Raw genomic sequence first — 24,528 nt, 5'->3', positions numbered from 1 at the left:
CAACTTATGTTGATACCACAATTTGGCTGTAAATGTTCATGGATTATATTCTGGCACAATAAAAAACAGGTTATGGCTTTCTGGATAATAATCTTTCAGATACTTGAAGAATGCTATTATCCTCCCATTCTTCACATAGTCATTTTTAACATTTTATAAATATCTAGCTCCCTTAATCTTTTATTGTAGGACTTTGCTTCCTGTTCCCTGGTTATTTTTCTTGCCCTTTTCTGGAGAATTTGTTTTCAACTGTGCTGCTCAGAATAAACAACGTTATTCAAAGTAAGGTCCGATCAATGCAAAAAAGAAAGAAACTATTCTTATACATGATTTGGAAATTGATCCAGTCCAGATAATGTGTGTGTGTGTTTGTTTGTTTGTTTTGCCAACTTGTTATGGCAAAAGTTTTTCAACCACAACTGTAGACATCTAGGGACGAGCAAGAAATATAGAGCCATTATTTGTTAAGAGCATCCAAAGATTCAGTATAGGACAAATCAGCAGGAATATTTACTGCTGTGTTGATATTAAAGGATATTTTTATCCTGCCTGATCAGTATTGCCAAAAACCTAAAAACCATGGCTGTGTTTGTAGACCTAACTGTGGCATATAACACAGTTTGAAAGGATGGGTTGTTAAACAGACTATATTATTTCCTGCAAAAATCTCTGTCGACTAATTTACAACACGCTGAGTGATAGGTCCTTTCAGATAATAATGGGGGGAAACATAAGTAAGGTAAGAAGATTAAACAATGGCTTCCCACAAGGCTCTATAATAGTACCTACACTATTCAATTTATACATAGCAGTATGCTGGTGACAAGGGAATGAAAACTTGGATAAGCTTATGATTTGGCCATAGCACGACAAGAAAAACAGATGGAGGTGGCTGACAGTCTCCTGTCCAAAGATCTTATAATCTTGGGAAAATTCTTCACTGACTGGAGACTCACTCCTAGCACCAGCAAAATGGTAACTACGTGCTTCCACCTTAACAACACACTAGCATATGAAACCCCAAAGGTCTACTTAAACAACTTACACCCCTGCAACCCCCATCCAAAGCACCTTGGAGTAACAGTGGACCAGATTCTCTCCTATAACATACATCCAGGGAATACAGTGGCAAAAATCAATAACTAAGAACAACATACTCCAGAAATCATGCAGAACAAATGGAGAGCTTCAGCTGCCATCCTCAGGTCATCAGCACTAAGGGTTGATCTACTCCGCAGCAGAATACTGTGCCATACTTAACAGCTGCCATACTAGTAAGTTAGACACCATACTTAACAACACCATGAGGACTATAAGTGGATGTATTAAAACCACTCCAACTTGCTGGCTTCCTGTTCTGAGCCATATAGCACTGGCAGCTTTACACAGGCAAGAGACAGTAGTGAGAGAATACAGAAAAATCACTGCTACCAATGCACACCAACCTTCCTCATTTATCAGCCAGAAAACTCAAATCCAGGAAGCCCCTACTGACACTTGTACAACATCTGTCAACAACTTGAACACTGATTCCCCATAGAAAGCCAAATGGGTCACTGAACACCCAGAAATAGGAAGACATAGAAATGGCCCCACGAAAAAGGTGCCAAACTTTGAACTACTACACTAGCAATGGACAATCCTGAATAGGAATCGTACATCACCCAGTGTTTGCCAGGACTCTCTATATAAATAGGGCATTGGATCCTCCCCTCAGCATGACTGCAGGGTCCTGCATCAAACTGTAGATCACCTCATGACTGGCTATGAGGATATATATCAGTCCAGCATCTGGTTTTTTCATATAAACAATGCTGCACTTCAATGGCCTAGACTTTGGCATTTGAGGAATTCCTTAAGACAACCAGTCTCAACTCTTCCAAATCCATTTTAAAACAGAAATTGATCTAGGCTTCCTTACTATTTTCTAATCCATTCCAAATATGTGGGCAGGGCTGACTGAACCAAAAATGGCTAGCGGAGGAGTGGAGCTAAAAATCCTAGCAAAATCCTTCTTCCTACCTCATTTACTGCCTTGAAATGGCATTTTCCTACCCAAAGAAACAAGGGATTTCTTAGAAGTGCTTAGAGTGATCAGCCTGTATAAATCACCATCATATGACTGATCCCGCACAACAACTCAAAACGTAGATTTGTCATGGATTCCTACCAATGAGAACTTACTTTATTCTCCACAGGTATTCCTTGACTCACAGCAGTTTGTTTAGTGACTGTTCAAAGTTACAACGGCACTGGAAAAAGTGAGTTATGACCATTTTTCAGACTTATGACTGTTGCAGCATCATGTGATCAAACTTCCAATGCTTGGTAACTGTTTGGTATTTATTACGGTTGCACTGCCCCATGGTCACATGATCACCTTTTGCGACCTTTCGACAAGTCAACGGGGAAGCCAGATTCGCTGAACAACAACAACTTAACAACTGCAGTGATTCACTTAGCAACTGTGGCAAGAAAGATCGTAAAGTGAGTCAGAATTCACTCAACAAATGTTTTGCTTAACAACAGAAAGTTTGGGTTCAATTGTGGTCTTAAGTATTCCATTATCATTTGCCAATAAGCACAAACAACTTCCTAAGTCCAACAATGCAGACTGTGAATATTAGGAACAAGAGCAGCCTTGTATCTCAGACATAGTCCTAAGAAATTCTGCAACTTTTCATACTGGATTTGGATCAGGAACCTCTGTCCAAACTTCTCTCCTGATGATGTAGGAAAGTAAGGGACAAAGTAAGAATAGGTGCCAGGTTTCACAGACTAATAATTGTTACGTCTTCATTGGATTCTGGCAGAAAACAAAATGAAGAATCAGTGGTATGGCAGGCAAATGCATCTTGAAAACCATATTTAAAATACTGTTTGACACTGATAGTGTACATTACAGTATTATTATTTGAATGCCCCCAATTTTTTTTCCTTTAGCCCAAGGTAGTTGATGGGAAATCAATAAAACCCTTGGTGTGCTTTAAATGTTATACCCCAAATCCACTTACAATATTAATAAGACAAGATTGGGATGCCTGCATATGTTTTAAAAAATAGCTATTCACTTACGTATAAATCTTAAAACGCCTGAAATTGCCAAAATACGTAAAATAAAAAAGCACTGAAATGCCATTCCCAATCAGTTAATGCAGTTTTTGCACTGTTTCTTGTATCTTAATAAAAAGCTGGTGTAGGGTGTAACTAGCAGTATTTGTGTGGTTATTTACAATATAAACTATGCATCTATATCCCATTAAGTGCTCTGGAGTTTACACTCAGGTGACAGTATATAGGAGAATAGTTTTAGTAAGCCCAGCCTAAATGACCCAAGAAAATAGATATTTTTTTAAAAAAATAAAAATATGAAAAAACATAGCTCTGATTTTTGAATCTCCTGACAATACAGTGTTTGTAATGCTTATGTCAGCAAACTGTGAAACAGGAGGCGAATAAAAAAAGGTGGGAAAGGCCAGCTGCCTAAGGCCTCCAGGTTGCTGTGTTAGCAATCGATTCATATTTATTCATGATTAGTAATTTCCATATTATCTAGCACCAACTTCTGTTAAAAATAAAAATATATGCAAAAACTGAGGGGTGTTTGTGTGGTTGTGTGTGTGTGTGTGCGTGCGCGTGCGCTTCAGATGAATGGCTTACCATCAGGCAGCAATTTGAACTTTTCGTCCTTAAAGGAATGTTGGCAAATATCTAAATAGGCTTACAGAGAAGATGGGAAGGTTTTATGAGGAATATTGAACTGTTTGGGAGTGTCTCCCTCCAAATAAAGCAGAATGGTTGTACAACAAAAATCAATCTGCAACACTCCAGACTATCCCTTTCTCTTCCATACAGCAAAGGTGGCTTTTCTCCTGCTTTAGGGGTGGTTAAGATTTGGGCCAAGGCTGACTACTTTTTGTTTTTTAATGGACAGAGAATGACTCTGTTGTGCACCTCTACTGGTGCAGTGTTCATTTACAATAGCTAAATGAACATAACCTCCTAACAGTGAGGACAAAACAGCTTGCCTTCAGAAATTGTAGGCACTCCATCACTGGAGATTATTAAGAAGAGACTGGACAGTCACTTGTCTGAAATGGTATAGGTTCTCCTGCTTGAGCAGGGGGCTGGACTAGAAGACCTCCAAGGTCCCTTCCAGCTCTATTCTGTTCTAAACTTTTAGTTGCCTGGCTCATTGTTTTACTCGCCTTCAGTTCTCCATCAGACTCAGCCAAACATACTTTTCCTGCACCTATTATCTGACTAGTAATATTTCATTACAGAAGAAGCTTTTCCAGTATAACAGCCAGACTGTCTGTGTTATGTACTGGGCTCTTGTGAAATACCACGTGGGTTGTTGGAGCAGCTAACGGCTCTCCAGCAACCCAGACTACAAGTCTCCTGTGCTGCAATTTGGCTATCTCCAGGTGGCAATGGTTGATTCAAACCTATTGGCTGCCGCCTAGGGGCTAGACTATATATTGCAGCTAGTTGCAGGCATTTCCCCAGTACAGATCCAGCACGAAATAAACCATGAGTTACCCTGTACTCCGTTCCGCGTCTTCATTCCTGCACCAAAGAACCCGCTATTTAACAGTGGCAATGAAGGTGGGATCCTGCTTCACTGAGTAAAGAGCTGAAGTCTTCGAGGGAAAGGAAGCACATGCCAGAGGGAAGAGGCATTTCCCCCCCATCTCTCTAGGTCGGCTAGCAACTACGCTAGCAACCTTGTGCTCAGTGGACTCATTCCCTGAGCCTGAAGCAGGATCCGGAAGAATGCAGAAACCAGCAAGAAAGAATGCCGAAGGTTGGCAAATTGCGAGAATTCGACGTGAAACACCCGGAGGAATGGCCATCATATCTATCGCAAGAAGAAAACTACCTCAGAGCCAATCAGATCACGGAAGAAGGACTGAAGGCCACAACGCTACTCTGCGTGTGCGGCCCAGCTACCTTTGATTTAGCCGAGAAACTTTTCGCGCCAACACCAATCGAAGCGGTCTCCTACGCAGATCTCAAAAAGAAGCTAACCGGGCACTTCTTTTCTTGTCAGAAAAGTCCACTGTAACTCACTACAAAGAGTCTAAACCTGTATGTCTTGCATGTGATTTTAAATTAATCCACAAACCGGGCAAGGAAATGGGCCATGCTGATGGCCTCAGCAGACTACCACTGCCACTAATGGATCCAGATACGGCTCCTGCTGCTAAAATATTGTCCATATAGGACATACCTGAGTTTCCCCTCCATGCAGGGGACATTGCCGCTGAAACTGCCACAGATAAAATACTTAGTAGAGTGTTGTCATGGGTATACATGGGCTGGTTGGAAAAAAGTTCAGGCTCAGAATTTCAAAGCTATTTTGTCAGGAGGCATGAGTTATCTGCACATAAAGGGTGCATATTATGGGGAAACAGAGTCATAATTCCCACTTCCCTAAGAGGCAGGGTTTTACAATCATTACATGAAGCCATCGAGGCATTGTGAGAATGAAAGCTTTAGCTAGAAGCTAACTCTGGTGGCCTGGCCTTGATAAGGCCATTGAGGCTCAAGTCCATGGTTGTTATACATGCCAGCAATCTAGGCCTGCAATGCCACAGGCTCCATTTCACAGGTGGGAGGAAACATACACTCCCTGGTCTAGGGTTCACATAGACTACGCTGGGCCCTTTCAGGGGCAGCTCTTCCTTATAGTAGTGGATAGCCACTCAAAATGATTGGAAGTAATTCCAGTTCCTAACATGACTACTGCAAAGACCATCCAGGTGCTGAGAAAACTCTTTGCCACACATGGGTTGCCAGGTGTCTTAGTTTCAGACAATGGGGCCCAATTCACTGCTGCTGAATTTCAGGCCTTTCTTAGAGCTAATCTCTTCAGACATGCAACGTCTGCTCCTTTTCATCCATCTTCTAATGGTCAAGCTGAACGCATGGTGAGGACAACAAAGGAAGCACTCAAGCACATTGTTACAGGTGACTGGCATCACAGATTGACAGATTTTTTACTCTGCCAGCATAGTACGCCCTGCACTGCTACAGGCAAAAGTCCTGCAGAACTATGTTGGGGGAGGCGTTTGATTACTAAACTGGACAGGTTGCATCCAGACAGAGTGGCAGCAGAAGCCTCTCGACCAAAACCCCAAGGGGGCTGCACATGGGCAATTGGGTTTGGGCCAGGAACTATGGTCATGGGAATCTGTGGGTTCCTGGTCTAATCACCAAGGCATCCAGACCCCTATCTTATGAAGTGGGGTTGGAGGGAAGGTGAGTTGTGAGACGACACATTGATCAGCTCAGGAAACGGTTTCCAGAATGGCCACTAAGTGAGGACTGCATTAAGTCCCTCCCAAGGTCCTCAAACTTGCGGCCAAGCCAGCCCTCACATGGACTACCAGGACATTTCCTTCTTAACTGAGGTGGAACCAGAGGGAGAACTGGGGAGCTCTGGAGTGCAACATGGACCCACTGAAGGAGCAAGCCATTCGAACTTCAGCAACCGCTGTGCCTACTCTGCAGAACAGTCTGACTCTGGGGTGGGCCAACCTGGAGAGGCCAATCAAAGTGCATTAAATCCCCTTGACTCAGGAGCACAAAGGGACACAAGTCTACCCAGCCCACTGGGTAAACTGGTAGACCACAAAGTGATGGGAACTCTGAGACGTTCCTCTAGGGCACACAAGCCTCCTGCATATCTTGCAGATTACGTTGTAAAATAAAGAGCTATATATTGTTGTGAATCCTGTTGCCACTAGACTACAGAAACTAGTGCTATGATGTAACTGTCTAATAGTGCAAATTGTGAAGCCTGTTCATTGAGACGTTGTTTAATCTCATTGTAACCTACATTGTTTTTTATTATTTTTATATTATTATCACTTTTACTTTAGTGTGTTGAATAATAAGTCTTGACAATTGTTGAGACTAATTGGTGTTATTATGGTCTGATCTAAGAGAGGAGGGGTGTTATGTGCTGGGCTCTTGTGAAATAACACATGGGTTGCTGGAGCAGCTAATGGCTCTCCAGCAACCCAGACTACAAGCCTCCTGTGCTGCAATTGGTTATCTCCAGGCAGCAATGGTTGATTCAAACCTATTGGCTGCCACCTAGGGGCTAAACTATATATTGAGGCTAGTTGCAGGTATTTCCCCAGTACAGTTCCAGCACGAAATAAACAATGAGTTACCCTGTACTCCGTTCCGCGTCTTCATTCCTGCACCAAAGAACTCGCTATTTAACAGTGTGACTGCTAAGAAACAACATAATCTGGAAATGGCTGGCAGGTTTTCTTATATTAGAGTACTCAGGCATTTTAGAATGATTACTGGTCTTTCCTGGAGCTCATCATTTAGAATGATTATTGGTCTTTCCTGGAGCTCATTATCTGAGTAACAAGATGGACTCCATGTCACCATTTTCCCCAAATGGATATCTGTGTATATGCAATACCTCTGCTATAGGACCTTGCAACAAAAGATTTCCCATTTCTGCTTTGAACTGCAGGAAGACCCTAGTGGCTTCCAATGAATTCACTGGGATTCCTGTAATCCTTTTGGCATGTTCCAGGTCCTGTCAGCTAGGGAGTGTTGTGTGATGGGGCCCAGCAAGAGACCCATTTCTGTTGTGCCTTCCATTTTATGGAACATCAACCTGCTGGAGATCAGATTGGCCCTTACTCTGCTAGCTTTATGTAGGCCTTAAAGACATGTTTTACTATTCTGCATGGGAACCCAGGAGTGTAATACAGCCTGCACAATGGCTGTGTTGAGAGATGTGAAAATACCTTGGCTATAGATTCTGCAATATCCAGTTATATAAATTGAAATAAGAAATAAAATCTGCAAGGGTACTTAGGAGAATATGAAATGCTGCTTGAGGAATGTATAACTTAGGGTATATATCATTTATGTCCTGTGCTCTCGCATGTGCCTTTCAGGTATAGGTTAAGAGGAATATGCAGCTAATGTTCAGAGTTGGTAACATGAGGAAATATTTTGGGTGTGTGTGTGTGTGTGTGTTGGAGTGTATTGGGAATGGGGTTATTTTTTTAAAAAAATATTTACATACATGTCTTCCCCATCCAAGGGCTTATATCTGTGGTTTCCCCTCCTTTCATCCCCAGTGCATATACATGCAACATTTAATAGACAAGGAAATGTTTCAGCTTATTTAGCTGATACACTGCAGGTTGGAATTCAGCAGCTGCAATTTCATTCTCATGGTTAAAGAATGTAGCTATTTGTATGTGCAACCTCTTCACATTACCGGTTAAGGTGCACCTGCTAAATTTCTGCCTGTAGTTCATTTGATAAAGACACAAGAATCTAACTAACAAAGATGTAGTAAGTCAAAACAAGAGTGGAAAGAGTGATCTCTTCAGAGAATCATTTATAACACATACTGATTACATTTTAGCTGTAGAGAAAATATTCTAAGAAATCTTTCAGCAAGAGTAGCACAATACCCCATGATTCTTTTAGGTTAAAAATCAAAAGCAGTATACAGGTAGTCCTCAACTTACGACAGTTAATTTAGTGACCATTCAAAGTTATAACCTGACTGAAAAAAGTGACTTATTACCATTTTTCATACTTTACAACCATTGCAGCATCCCCATGGTCACATGATCAAAATTCAGCCACTTGGCATCTGACTCATATTTATGAAGTTTGCAATGTCCCAGGGTCAGGTGATCAGCTTTTGCAACCTTCTGACAAGCAAAGTCAATGGGGAAGCCAGATTCACTTAACAACTGTGCAAGTGCAGTGATTCACTTAACAACTGTGGCAAGAAAGACTGTAAAATGGGGCAAAACTCACTTAACAATGGTCTCACTTAGCAACAGAAATGTTGGGCTCAGTTGTGGATCAGAAGTTGGGGACTACCTGTATTTCTAAGTGTACATTTGTACTTGCCAGAAGTTGAGAGCACAGAGACATTAACAGGGCTTAAAAAAATAGCACGCCTGGTTTGAATACCCAATAGAAAGCAATGAATGACAAAGCAATATTGAATTGTTGCTCATTGATGCTATGCTGGACCAGTATGTAACCATTTGGCCAGAGCATCTACTTAAGAACTGTGTTTAGAGTATTTAGGATTTACAGGGTTAATGTTGTATCATTAAGAGAAATGTATGTAAGAACATGTAGCATTTACAGGGTTAAACACTATTTCCTTAAGAGATGGCTTCTGGGAAATGTAGTCTAGTTGTTAGTAAATCCTATAGCTTATCTAGAACAGTTGGAGAAGTTTCAAAGTTTATTGCAGGATATCCTGGCTATGTGCCTTTGTATTATCTCTCTGCATGAATCCAAGCCACAAGGCTTCTTTGCTCTGTGCGGACATGGGGTGAATCTACCTTTATTTTTTTGCACTGCTAGAATGGACAGATATGCTCATGAACACATGAACCTAACAGCAAACATAAGTCTGCCTAGGATTCCTGATAAATAAATTTCTGTTTAAAACCATTCTGCAGAGTTTATGCTATCTGGATCAGAATGATAAAGCATCTCTAATTCATGGTTCCACCATAGATGCCATAAACTGTATTCTGGAGAGGTTTAAGTCGAAAAAGAACATCACAATTTCTTAGAGACAAAACACATTGCTTTACTCTTAAAAGGGTAAGACGTGCAGGCTGCTTTGGAGATATACTCTGAATGTGCAAATTAACAAAAATTATCCTGTGTGGAGTCAGAAGCCAAATGTGCAGCAAATGAGAGGTTTCCCAAGCAGAGTAAATCTTGCTAAATTTTGCTGGTTTTGTTCTTTCCCCCACCTACTTAGATTCACTTGCAGCCATCTAATTTAGGAGCTGCCGTGTGAAGAAAATCATTGCTGAATCCTGTCTGGTGGTCTTTGTGCTGCGCCACCTGAGAGTCTTAAACCACAGCTCCAGATGGAATTACTCATCCAGCATTGCTAAAAATGCTGATGAACAAACAGTTAGTACTTAATGGTGCTGGAATTCCAAATGAGGTGTTACAGAGGGCTGGTAAGGCAAGGGAGACAGCATTGTCTTCTCACAGTCTCCAGTCCTACCCCTTGTGGAACAATCTAAAGATGCTGCTAAAAGATGATGGCTTCTTGTGGTACGACTGAATCCTGGTTACAAGGTATCCAGATGCCACACTGTCATAAAACAGATGAGTATCGTTAGCTTCTTAAAACATCTTCATGGACTTTGAATGTATATTTATGCCTACTCCCTCATATATATGATAGCCAATTTCATCATTCCCAGGTTTGAAAAATGCCACAAAATAAATGAATCTCATGCAGGCAGTCCTCCATTTACAACCTCGATTGAGCCCAAAATTTCTGTTGCTAAGCAAGACATTTGTTAAGTGAATTTTGTCCCACTTTACGACCTTTCTTGCCACGGTTGTTAAGTGAATCACTGCAGTTGTTAAGTTAGTAACAAGATTGTTAAGTGAGTGTAGCTTCCCCATTGACTTTTCTTGTCAGAAATTCTCAAAAGGCAATCACATAATCCTGGGACACTGCAATCGTCATAAATATGAGTCAGTTGCTGAGCATCTGAATTTTGATCACATGATCATGGGGATGCTGCAATGGTCGTGTGCTGGACCAGTATATGTTCAGCTGCTCCATTTTATATCTAGTTTAGGAATTAAGGACTGTGTTAGTGTATTCAACATTTACAGGGTTAATACAGCATCTTTAGCAGCATTGTATGTAAGAACATGTAGCATTTACAGGTTAAACGTTATTTCCTCAAGAGATGCCTTATGGGAATTGTAGTCTAGCTGTATAGTGAATACTATGCTTTCTAGTTAAGTGGGTGGAGTTTTCATAGTTTATTACAGGATTTCCTGGCTGTGTGCCAGGCTGGTAACTTCTTTTGTTCTAACCAACTATGCAACACCTGTGACTAACAGCTGTAATCCAGTATAGCTGGGATGGGGTAAATCACTCCCTTTTTTACCTACAAAAATGGACAGAAATGATTGTACCAGACCAGTTCACAGAAAAATAAGTGTTGCCTAGATTATCTGGAAATAAAATCTTTCTAAACACCATGTCTTTGAGTTATACTGAAAGATTCCTGGAATTATAAAGCGTCTTAATTTGGGGAGTCAACACAGGTCGTAAATGTGAAATAGGGTCATAAGTTGGTTTTTTCAGTGCTGTTGTAATTTCAAGCAGTCACTAAATGAACTGTTGTAAGTCCAGGACTACCTGTACTATATTTCTAAAATAATTATTCACCTCCACCCATAACTTAAATACTAGAGGTTATAATTAAAATTTTAATATTGGTTCCTTAAGTAGAAGTGTCTTTCTGATTTTGTCTGAGCTTGGAAACTGAACAGGCTTGGGTCCAGTTAGCACTTGGCCTGGAAACCAGAAGTAAATGCCAGAACTGGAGGCAACAGACAAAAGCAAAAATACTAAAGTATCTTGGACAAAATCAACAGCAAAATTCTTGGATGTGTTTGTCAAGTCAGGCCATTTCAAATCAAGCTCGACTAAGGTTTATGTTTAGCATTACAATTAACAATTACTTGAAGGACCTCTCTGTCTGATCCAGTCAGGATCCACGTTTCTGATCCTCTTGGCCAAAGAATGCCTGTTGATGCCTAGGAGACATAGGTTTTCTGATGAAGCACTTCCCTTATAGAACATTCACCCTCTGGAGGTCAGGATGGCTCCAAGGCTGATGACCTTTTGTATGACCCTAAAGACCTGGTTCCTGTGCCCATGTCTGGGAATCTGACTGTCCGCTGGGACCTGTTTCTCGGTTAATTTAGTGATTATGATGTGTGATTTATTCTGGGCTGCTAGGTATATTGCATTATTGCAACTGCTTTTATTTTTTAAAATGTTGCTTGGCACCCAGAGTAACTTGGTAAGATGTGCAGCCATACAAATGGAATAAATAATATCAAAAAAATACTGATTGCATATTATACATGAAATAAACTCATGAAATACCACTGCTATGTAAGATGGATTGGGTGCCAATTTGCTTCTGAATTCAATTTGAGGGGTTGGTTATCACCTTTAAAGCTCTTCATGGCATGGGACTAGACTACCTGAGGAATGTTCTTATCCCAAACGCATTATCCCGTCTTACTCAGTCAAGCAGGGAGGATATGTTGCAAAACTCATTGGTTAAAGAATTTCAGTTGGGGTGATCCAGGAAGAGAATCTTCTTTGCTGTCACTTCCGCCCTCTGAAACATCTTATCCCCAGAAGTGAGACACAGCCCCCACTCTTCTGGCCTTCTGAAAGAATATTAAGACCTGGCTCTGCCAACTGCCAGTGTGTGTGTGTGTGTGTGTGTGTGTGTGTGTGTGTGTGTCGAAGAGTGATATGCAACCCTGTGGGCGGCTGGTGACATGAGGGTGTTCCCTTCAACTTTTTTTAAAAATGTGTTATCTTAATTTTAACTTTCTTCTTAACTCTCTTTTAACTTTTTTTCCCTATTTCTGCTTTTATACCACTTTTTAGGTGATATGGGCAGCGTAGAAATGTGATCAATCAATGAATTACTGTACAGTTTTTTCCAAGGATCTACTCACCTCTTTTTTGATTGTAGCCCAGAAAAAGCAAAGTATCCTTGGGTTGGATATAGGAAGATGGATATAAGTCAATGAAAAACCGGATGCCATGTTTTAATTCCTAGCATTATCAGTTAGCACGGTATACCAGTATGAACATATAATGACCAGAATCCTGTCTCAATAGAGGTACTCCTCAATTTACAACTATAATTGGGATTAGAACTTCCATAACTAAGCGATACAGTTGTGAAGTGAATTGCACCCAATTTTAAGACTTTTTTGCTAAAGTTGTTAAGTGAATACTGCAGTCTTTAAGAGAATCACCCAGTTAAGTAAATCCAACTTCCCCTATTGACTTTGTTTGTTGGAATCCCCATGGAAAGATTGGAAATGATGATTATGTGATCCCAGGATGCTTTAACCGTTGTAAATACGTATCAGTTGCCAAGCACTCAAATTTTGATCATGTAACCATGGAGAACAATGAAATAGTCATAGGTGTGAGGCTGGTTGTAAGTCACCTTTTTCAATACCATCATAACCATGAACGGTTATGTAAGACAAAAACTACCAGAATATCAGAATATCATCTTCTTTACAGACTGTCTTTTGCACCTGAGACTTAAGTATATTGCCACACAAAGCAGAAGTTTTGGTTGTTGTGGAATATTGCCTCAACTTATGACTGTGCGTTCTATAAGTTAAATACAAATATCAGCCACAATAGATAAATTAAGCAAAATACTAATAAGACTTAACTTTACAAGCTTTTCCTATTCATAGGCCGCCATTGCTCCATGCATCCCTTATCTTGCTTGCTATGGTAGTTTAAATAAATCTACTGCTTGCAGAGGGATAACCTCTATTAATCTACTTGCCAAAGAAGCATCAGTGAGTTTTATGGCACTTTAAAGACATAAATGTATTCAGGCTTATTTTTATGCAGACTTCTGCCTGCTTCATCAGCAGTATGAAGTGTTGCTGCAATTTATAAAAATATACATACAAAGGGTGGGTGGGGATAGGGCAGAAGAGTGTGGTCACAGGAAAATTAACTGCAGAAGATGCATATGTTAATAATATTAACAAGAACTGCTATAAATATTATTATTAACCTCTTTTTCATTATGTAACTGCGTGAGTCAAGGTCTCTTGGGTTCTGAAAGAGTTTAAATATCTTGTCGAGTGCCTTTTCACTGCAGAATTGATTCATAAACAATCCTCACAAAATAGGCTCCTAGCATGTTACATTTTCCACGCTTGGTGTTTGGAGATGCAGAGATCTCATTATTCTGCAGCACAAGACCTTCAGCACAGGAGCTTTGGAGAAGTAAAGTTCATTGGCTGGCAGGGATTGTACTTTCTGCCTTGCCTGCTTTGTGCATACTTGGATAGGATGGCAAAACAGAGCAAAAAAAATAATAGTAATAACACAGAAGAATCCTGCCAAGGAAGCCTCCCAGAAATGATCCATTGATCCGTTATCACTGGGAAGTATAATAAAAATGTGTGCGACTCAAAAAATCAAACTTGGAGGATTCCAGTGCTACCGCAAACTGACCCTGAGCTACTGGTATTTATTATTTACATTGCAAGAGTATTAGAATAAAACTCAAGCCAAAACGAAATTCAAACTGCATTTTGCCATAAATCTCACTAGGATTTTGAGACAGATGCTCCCTCTCAGCTTCTCCTGCTCTACAAAGTTGTTGCCCCAATATAATTGGAGAAAGGGTGGGGCATAGATGTAAAATCTGCCTGGAAATGTCTGTTTGGCAAAATTCAGCATATATGTAGGTTAAGGAGAACATTTTTTTTACAAATGAAACCAAAATGGATCTTAAAGGGAAAACTATCTTATCAAGATATTGCAAGAAGGCAGTGGAACAGATCATAGAGCAGACGCTGCACATCAATAACCTGAGCAGGAAGAAATGCTTTTCATCACATTTTCTTCCACTGCACTCGTCTCCATCTGGAGAATAAAAAAAAAAGTCATGATAAACGGAGGCAACAGATGAGCAAATTAAAGAAAGGCTGTCTGGAATAAATCAGGCTGGAGAGATAAGACTAAGGTAGCCTATTCTTTCATATAAGAAGGAAACCATGTTTTTCTGCCTGCTCTCTGAAAAGGGGCCCAGTAGCAGCCATGCTGCACAGCAAAGGGAGTGGGGAAGGTTGCCTAGCAACTGGTCCTGGAAGCTGCAGCAGGGAATTGTGACCTGGCAGCTAAGACGAACTGTGGGGAGAAGGAGGAATGCAAGGGAGGGGGGCTCCCCCCCTCCCCAATAGCTGCCACAGCATAGTAAGCAAATTAGCAGTTTTTAAGAAAGTCTTTATCATGCAAAGCATTGTTGTTTACCCCTACCTCAGGTATCTGCGTGCTGTAAGTGAAGCTCCCAGCAGCTAAGGGATGGAAAAAGTATCTGCACCACCGCAATGAGGGAGGGGGAAAAATTCAGTGTGCAGGCGAGAAAAGGGAGGAGGGATACCCCTGTCGTGTTGTGGGTAGGAAGCTTTCCCTTTGCCGGTGAAAGAGAAGCAATGCTATTTATATATACACGAAGGGATGCAGAACGAGGTGTGATCAAACGGAGAGGCAGAAAGAATCCACATCCCTGCTGAACAGGGAAGTGCCAGCAATGGGACTGGAGCATTTTGAGAAGGGGGAGTGCCCCCTCGCTAGCATGATTGGTCCTGGCAGCTAGACTTTTGAGCAATTCTGCAGAATAGATATTACAGGTGGTCAAAGGGAACCTGGAAAGGTTGACTTGATTCTCCAGGGCACCATTTGCCAGTTTTTGACAGTTGCTATTGGAAGCAGGATACAGGTAGTGATGTCCAAGCAGGGAGGGGGAGGGGAAAAAAAGAGAGAGAATACTGATAAATGTCAGAGGGAAAATCTATTTCAGGTTTCCTCCTCTGACACTGCGTGTATATGATGGATCCTATGAACCAATAATTGGGACACGGTGGCTCAGTGGGTTAGGACGCTGAGCTTGTCGATCAGAAGATTGGCAGTTTGGCGGGTCGAATCCCGAGTGCCGCATAACAGAGTGAGCGCCTGTTACTCGTCCCAGCTTCTGCCAACCTAGCAGTTCGAAAGCACGTAAAAATGCAAGTAGAAAAATAGGGACCACTACGGTGGGAAGGTAACAGCGTTCCGTGCGCCTTTGGCGTCTAGTCATGCCGGCCACATGACCATGGAGATGTCAAGGTATAAATCACCTTAGTAGAGGGCGAAGGACCATGCTTCAGAGAATGCATGATGTGCATGAAGGAAGGAAATAAAACACGACGCATAATCTTACTAAATACCTCGGACAAGCGCTGGCTCTTTGGCTTTGAAATGGAGATGAGCACCGGCCCCTAGAGTCGAAAACGACTAACACGTATGTGCGGGGGAACCTTTACCTTTACCTTTTATGAACCAATGCATTTGAAATTAAAGGTGGTCCTTAAGAATTGCTTTGCTGGATCAGACCAACCTTTATAAAAAGTATTTGCTTTCCAAAAGTAACCAGTCAGGCGCTCTGGGAAGCAGAAAGTCAAGGAAAAGGAAAATATAGATGTCAGCATTTCCCAACCTCGGCCACTTTAAGATGTGTAGACTCCAAGCCCCATGAAGCCTGGGAAATTCTGGAAATTCAAGTCCATGCATTTAAGTTGCTGAGATTGAGAAACACTGAAAATTCTCTATTCAGGTGTGCTGAATGGAAAAGCTTGCAAAGCTTAATGGTCTTATCTCGTTGTTTCAGTGGTCTTCTCTTTTATTTATGAATCTGATACCACCCCAGTTCTGAAGTTATTCGTACTGGGTTCAATTTGGCTTATATCTTAAAAAGATGATTTGGACTGTATCTTGAAAATTGTATTATTCCTTAAAGGTTATGTAAAAAAGCATTTCCTTTTTCTGCCCTAAACCTACCTTTACTCATATTTCATTTAACCCACTTCAGATTCTAAATTCTCTCAGAGGGCATGGATCGAAATAAACACAGGCTGCCTATTCTCAGCCTTTAATAGTGTATGCAGTTTTAAAAGGATGACCTTTTTTGGGAGAGAATGTGGACAGGGACTTGAGGGGGAAAAAAGAGTATCTATTTGTTTTTTACAATGCACTAGGCTATTTAGAATCTTGGATTGTAAGGAATAGTCTTACAATTGATGCTTTCTTAGTTATATTGGGACCATAATCCCTAGCCATTCACAACACTGAATCCTGGAGCTTGTAGTTCCAATACATCTGAAGAGTAGCAGTGTGGGGAAACATGTTGTATAAAACATAGCATAAGGGCTGTTGAAAAATTAAAATGCAAACCATTGGGGTATTTTAAAAGCATGTGATTCTCTCTGCTGAACTGGACAATGCTCCAGAGCTAGTCCTTCCCAGATATTTCTGAGAAGCTACAAATTGACATACTGCTACTGGTAATCCTCAATTTTTTTTACTAAAATTGGGACCAGAATTTTTGCCATAGTTAAGTGAATCATTGCAGTTGTTAAGTGAATCATATACTCATAAAGTGAATTCTGCTTTCCCCATTGACTTTGTTAGTCATAAGCTGGCTGAGAAGGTGGCAAATGGCGATCACACATGCCTAGGATGCTGCAACCATTGTATATAAATACCAGTTGGCTGAGCATCCAAATTTTGATCATGTGACTGTAGGGATGCCACAACAGTTGTAAGTGTGAGAACCAGTCATAAGTCACTTTTTTCAGTGGTGTTGTAACTGTTGTAACTAAATGAATGGTTGTAAGTCAAGGGCAATTTGTAATCGATTTGCAGCAAGATTTTCAACAAAATCTGGGGCTTATACGGGGCCATTTCCATGCAGCCACCAGTTTGCTTTGTATTGCTAAATGTGAACCAAGTAGCATATCTACATGTGTGTTACCAGCTGTTTTCGTGAGCAGATTTCTTATACTGAAACTACACTGTATACTATAGATTTAGAAAATTTAAACAGACCTAAAATGTGGGATTTATGAAGGATAGGACTGGAGGTTGCTTATTTGGTATCATTCTAAAGAATCGCATCACAGAACTCAGACAAATTCTTTTGCACTTGACACATCAAAGTAACTTAATAATTTTGTTTATGAAATAATTTACTCCATTATTTCCCCTGTATTTCAGACTTTAAAAGGCCACACAAACACAGTAGTCATTTTTATATATTACAGTGAATGAACTAATGTACAGTTACGGAATCCCCCCCCCCGAGACATTTGCCTGAACAGAAGCATATAAATATTTTAAATACATACATAAATAACAAAGTGCACACACACACAAAGAAAAGTGCTACAAAATAATTAAATCAGACTACGGTATATATGTTACTGTAATTTATGACTGTCCTAATGTTATATATTTAAGTATAATACCCTGTAAGAAATGAAATATAAATATTGCAAGCAGGATTTCAAAATATGTGTGCTGTGCAAGTACATACAGCAAAAATGAATTTGCGACTGCTGTTTGTTAAAAATATTCAGTGGCAAAGCTCAGCTTGTTGCTTTTTAATGTATAAATCAACCCTGATAGCACATTAGCTGATTTTGCTCTGTTTGGCCCTTTAAAGAGTGGCTTGCAGATAGGTATATATGCATAGCAGGTGCATATGTATAGTAGGAAATTAAGTGTCTGCTTTTTTATGACATTCCAGTAAGTTATTTCAATGAAGCGTAAGGAGAACAAACTTTTTTGAAGAGAGACATATGTCACTGCCAGTAAATTACATGAGAGGAAAGATCTCATAGTACGTCTGTATCTATGGAATGACTTAAAGAGAAAGATGCCAGATCTGCAACTAGCTGCTTGTTCAAATACTTTGTGAAGGCTAGAATTACATTGGAAAGGAAGCAGAGAACAAAAGATGAATTACTGCAGCTTGCATAGTGTGCTTTACTTATGCCTTTGCTTGAATTTAGTTTGATTCTTACATAGGAATGAGCATGAAAGTTAAGTACATACCTTAGTGGGCTTCAATTTAAATAAAAATTTACTTATTTATTCAATTTTATGCCACTCAACTCCGAGCAACTCTGGGTAGCTCACAATGCACTAAGCAAGATAAGAACAATATCAGTTTTAAAACCCTAAAACTGGAAAAAGAGAAAAGGAACAAGAAGGTGAACCCAGCAGATAAAACATTCCAGTAACATCATACAACATCCAGCAAATAAGGCCCAGGCACTCCTAGGCCAAGGCCTTAGAGCAGGGGTCGGAAACCATGGCCCTTTTATGACTAGTGGACTTTAACTCCCAGAATTCCTGAGACAGCCATGCTGGCTCGAGAATTCTGGGAGCTGAAGTTCACAAATCATAAAGGGGTTATAGTTCCCCACCTCTGCTTTAGAAAATATGGGGTTGTATAGGAGGAGAGAAAAATAAACAGGCTTTATGTGTCACTAGAATATTTTGACTAAAGTTGGAAAGAGGGGAATCTAAGAAGGGTAAAATCCGTAAATTTATCAAATAGGAGTCTTTGCTGTAAACATGGTGAGCATATTATTATTAAGGGGCCACTAATATTTTAATCATTATTATATGAAAACACTCTCTTGGGGCCCAGTTGCCTGTGACAGTTCTCTGCAACTGTGCAGTCCCAGCTGTTGTTGACTGACTTCTGCCTAGGGCAGAATCAGGTGAACTCCTTCACAGAGAACAGCGGGACTGAAAAGGCCAGCTTCTTTGCTTTCTTCACCTGCTGTAGACATGCTGTGGGTTGATTTCACTCATTTGTGGCTTCAGCAGGTTGCACATAAGTACCAAAACCTGCAACTCAATTTTTAGGATCAGATTCCCAGACCATCCTATTTAAGTTTTAAAATTTAAGAACTTGCTATGTTGTCATCGCTGCCTTAATTCTAACTTGATTGCTTACAACAATGGTTAACACCACACTGTACAGTATTTCTCTTCTAAGCTAGGCAATTGTTTTTATTAAAATGCTATCCTTAATCATTATTGGGCAGGGCATTTTTAGCATCTTTACAATATTCCACGGGAAATAAAATTCAGACCCGTGGCTTTTTTCCCCATTGGTATTATAATCAGTGGCATGAGCTAATATTTATCTGTTTATTATATTTCTATATAACAGCAAATAAAAACAGAGTCCTGGCTGATTACAATATAGCATAAAAACTTTAAAAACAAGCAATAAAATTCTAAAATGTAAACAGCAACAACAAAACCCACCCTGAACCATTAGTACCATGACAGCTGACTCTAATCTCAGTTAACAGAGACCAGTTATATTGGCCAACTAGAAATTGGTAGGTATGTGGAACAGGTCTATCCCAAGTGGGAATCCTCACGTTTCCCTACATCAGACATGTCAAACACAAGGCCCGGGGGCCGGATCCGGCCCGTGAAGTGGTTTCATGCGGCCCGTGAAGCCATCCTGGAAACAGTGAGGGAACGGCCCCCACTGCCTTGGCCCTGGCCCAGAGACCCTCCTCCTGCCAGAGACCCTCAGATCTGTCCCACTCCTGCCCAGGCCCCCATAGGCACCCTTGATGCAAACGATGTAGAGCTGGCCACGCCCAGCCAGTAGGCCATACACACTCTAGCCACGCCCACCCAGTAGGCCACGCCCACCCTGGCCATACCCACCCGGCCCCTTGAGGGCAACTGCAATGCTGATGCGGCCCTCAATGAAATTGAGTTTGACACCCCTGCCCTACATACTTTAGAAATGTTTCTTACAAGACAGCCTGCTCCCAGAGATTTGATTGGCACTTACCCGGATATCTTTTTGGAAAACTTTTTGGAACTTTTCAGTAGGTGTTTTAAGGGTTATGTGGTCTCTGTGCCTGAGACTAGGTATTGATAACTGAGGAGGGTTTTTGTGGTTGTTGTTGTTCATAGGATAGAGTCGATTTCTTTTTGGTCAAATATGCATCTTGAAGTTATTTACAGACTGATAGATGAACTACTGGTAGTCACTCCTGTACGACTTTACTGATGATGTAGATTGCCTTTTATTTGGAGGAATTGGCTCTAGTGGTTGAAAGAGCAGTTTATAGAAGATATTGAGAGGCTGAAGGGATTTGTACAACAATAAAAGGGAGATTGTAATTATCTGTTGAAAAAAAGATCTGAAATCATTCATATATTTCTTAGCTTTAGGGTTCCCCCCCCCGTCATTTCCATTCTTTGCGCTTTCCTATTTCTTTTTTTTAGAGTAGTCTTTTATTCTAAAAAACTTAATAAATCTAAATGAAAAAAGAAGAAAAGCTAATGTTCTAATGAAACTAGACATCTGCTTTGGGGTACCTAGGCTAATTTGGATTCCAATGTAAGTCATAAAATGGTTTGCATCACATTTGCTTTAGATTTATGACTAAAGTTATTAAAAATATAATTTTGATTTTCCAGTTCTTTTCTTAAGATTTTGAAATGACATTTTACACTGCTTAAAAGAGGAGAGCGATTTTGACTGAAGTCACCAGGCTACTGTGGTTCATTGCTGAATGGAGATTTGAACTGTTGGTGAATGAGTTAATGAATTCTAACCACTGTGTCATATGTGTATTTCCAAGGGTTATTGCAGAGTAAAATACAACAAACTATAGATGCTGTTCCAAGTTTTCTTTTTGTTTTTTGGCACACATCTGAGTCTAAAACAAAACAACAAAATAAATGAAATAACTTAAGTCTGTATGGGTAAAGTTTTGACCTGGAACCAATAGATTGCAAAATTGGTGCCAGTCAAATATTGATGGCAAAGTTCTTCCACAGATACGATGTCATCAAGATATGAGGACAGTCACATATAGAGAAGCAATCCTAATACTTATCTCAAGCAATTGGTATCAACTTTGTGAATTAGGCTCAGGAGTAAGTTGGTGGGAAGTGCAACTCCTCCAGAATCTGCATGATACCCAGTTCTTCCCAGATGTTTTGGGCTACAGCTCCCATAACTCTAGACTATTGGCTGTGTTGCTGGGACTCCAAAATATCTGGAAGGTATCATGTTGCCTATCTCCAGTGCAACGTGATTCCATAAAGCTGCTTCATTTAATCGTAGTGACCACAGTCTCTATACGTCTCTCTAAGCTGGACTTTCTGGGTCATCCTCAAAGGCAGACCTATCCCTTTACCTGTCTTAATTCATTAATGAGGTTACCAGGTTATCCTGAGCAGGGACATCTGGTTCAAACAGTTTCTACTGAGAAAAATAATACATGCAGATTAGCCGAAATCAATAAAAAAGGTTCTTTACTGAGGGCCTTTACTGGCAGAGCTGGATCTTGGAGTATCCCCAAAGTCATTCATTGATGGAATGCTCCAAAATAGGCTGCACACCTATTTTGAGGACATGTGAAGGTGAAGGTTCCCCCGCACCTGCGTGCTAGTCGTTTCCGACTCTAGGGGCCGGTGCTCATCTCCGTTTCAAAGCCGAAAAGCCAGCGCTTGTCCGAGGACATCTCCATGGTCATGTGGCCGGCATGACTAGACACCAGAGGTGCACGGAACACTGTTACCTTCCCACCGTAGTGGTCCCTATTTTTCTACTTGCATTTTTACGTGCTTTCGAACTGCTAGGTTGGCAGAAGCTGGGACGAGTAACAGGCGCTCACTCTGTTACGCGGCACTGGGGATTCGACCCACCAAACTGCCGACCTTCTGATCGACAAGCTCAGCGTCCTAACCCACTGAGCCACTGCGTCCCTATTTTGAGACATACCAATGTATTATTTCCAGGATACAAGTTCATTGATCTTGCCAGAATTCAGCTACAATATCTCGTATCTCATCTCTTTCACTATGGAATGCAAAACTCCCTTGGAATTTGAACTGGGAATCATCATCATATTAACACGTCTGGGAAATTCATATATTTCAGAGATATGCAACAATATTGAGAATTTCTAGAACACTTTCTCAGAAGATTTTAGTGGACATCATGTATCTCTTCTAGCTTGAACACCTGAAGCTACACCACAAAGATCATGTTATTGTAGAAGAGGTTGGAAGGAATCTTTAAGATCATCTGGTCTAGCCCACTGCCCAGTACAGAAATCCATGACTTTCAGATAGTCACACCCTGGTTACCACATGGCTTGAGTACTATTGAACACTACTGTGTTCCACATATAAGGCTGCCTTGAACACCACCCAGCAACACTCAACTGGTCCAGAATGCAGTGGCCCAACTATCAGATTAAATTGCATTGCTGTCAGATTAAGTTATAATTTAATTTAATTTAATTTATTAATATTTCTATACCGCCCTTCTCCCGGAGGACTCAGGGCGGTGTACAGGGCAAGAATAAAACACAGAAATTTACAAAAGCTAAAAGATAATTAAATGCATGCCCGATTAAAATACAATTGATACATAGTAAAAAAAAAAACCCAATAAAAATAATAAAAAACCCCACCAATCCCCCCTCAGGCCAGGCCGGCTTGCTCGAACAAGTATGTTTTCAGATCACGGCGAAAGGAGCGCAGATCGGGCGCCATCCGGAGCTCAACCGATAACTGGTTCCATAGCACCGGGGCGCCCACAGAGAAGGATCTCCCCCTGGGGGCCACCAGCCGGCATTCTCTGACCGGTGGCACCCTGAGGAGGCCCTCTCTGTGGGAACGCACAGGGCGCAGGGAGCTTGATGCCGGCAGCAGATGTTCCCTGAGGTACTCCGGCCCCATGCCATGAAGGGCTTTGAACACCATTACTAGCACCTTGAATCTCACCCGGAAGACAACTGGCAACCAATGCAGCTCACGGAGCAGAGGTGTCACATGGGAGTATCGGGAGACTCCCAACACAACTCTCGCGGCTGCATTCTGTACCAGTTGGAGCCTCTGGGTGGTCCTCAAGGGAAGCCCCATGTAGAGAGCGTTGCAGTAGTCTAGACGAGAGGTCACGAGCGCGTGAGTGACCGTGCATAAATCATCCTGGCTTAGATAGGGCCGCAACTGGCGCACCAGGCGAACCTGGGCGAAAGCCCCCCTAGTCACAGCCACCATGTGATCTTCCAAGGTGAGCCGCGAATCTAGGAGGACTCCCAAGTTGCGAGCCCTATCTACGGGGGGTAATAATTCACCCCCCATAGAAAGAGATGGAATATCCGAATAGACCCGGGATGAAGGTATGCAAAGCCACTCGGTCTTGTTGGGGTTGAGTCGAAGTCTGTTCCTCCCCATCCAGACCCGAACCGCCTCCAGGCAACGGGACATCACGTTGAGGGCATCACTGGGGTGGTTTGGGGTAGAAAGAAAAAGCTGGGTATCATCAGCCTACTGATGATACCCAACTCCAAAGCCACGAATGATCTCACCCAGCGGTTTCATATAGATGTTGAACAGGAGAGGCGAGAGGACCGACCCCTGAAGAACTCCACAAACGAGAGACCTCGCAGTCGACCTCTGCCCTCCTGTCAACACCGACTGCGAGCGTCCCTGGAGATAGGAGGAGAACCACTGTAAAAACGTGCCTCCCACTCCCAATCCCCTGAGACGCCGCAGCAGGATACCATGGTCGATGGTATCGAAAGCCGCTGAGAGGTCTAATAGGACTAGAACAGAGGAATGACCCCTGTCCCGAGCCCTCCAGAGATCATTCACCAGCGCGACCAATGCCGTCTCCGTGCTGTGCCCGGGCCTGAAACCCGATTGGTACGGGTCTAGATAATCCGCTTCATCCAGGACCAAAGGGAGCTGATGCGCCACCACACTCTCAACAACCTTCGCAAGAAAGCGAAGGTTGGAGACCGGACGAAAGTTGTTCAATACTGCTGGGTCCAAGGCAGGCTTCTTGAGGTGGGGCCTCACCACCGCCTCTTTCAAGACGGCAGGGAAGCTACCCTCACTCAAAGAAGCTGATATAACTGCCTGGAACCAGCTGCGTGTCCCTTCCCGAGCTGCATAAACCAGCCAGGAAGGGCACGGGTCCAATAAACATGTGGTGGAGCTCAGTCTCCCCATAATCCTGTCCACTTCCTCCGGAGTCACAGAATCAAACTCCTCCC

This window comes from Vipera ursinii (genome assembly GCF_947247035.1).
Source record: "Vipera ursinii genome assembly, chromosome: 1".
NCBI lineage: Eukaryota > Metazoa > Chordata > Lepidosauria > Squamata > Viperidae > Vipera > Vipera ursinii.
The sequence above is the reverse complement of the archived record's forward strand: the minus strand, read 5'-3'. Positions refer to the sequence as shown.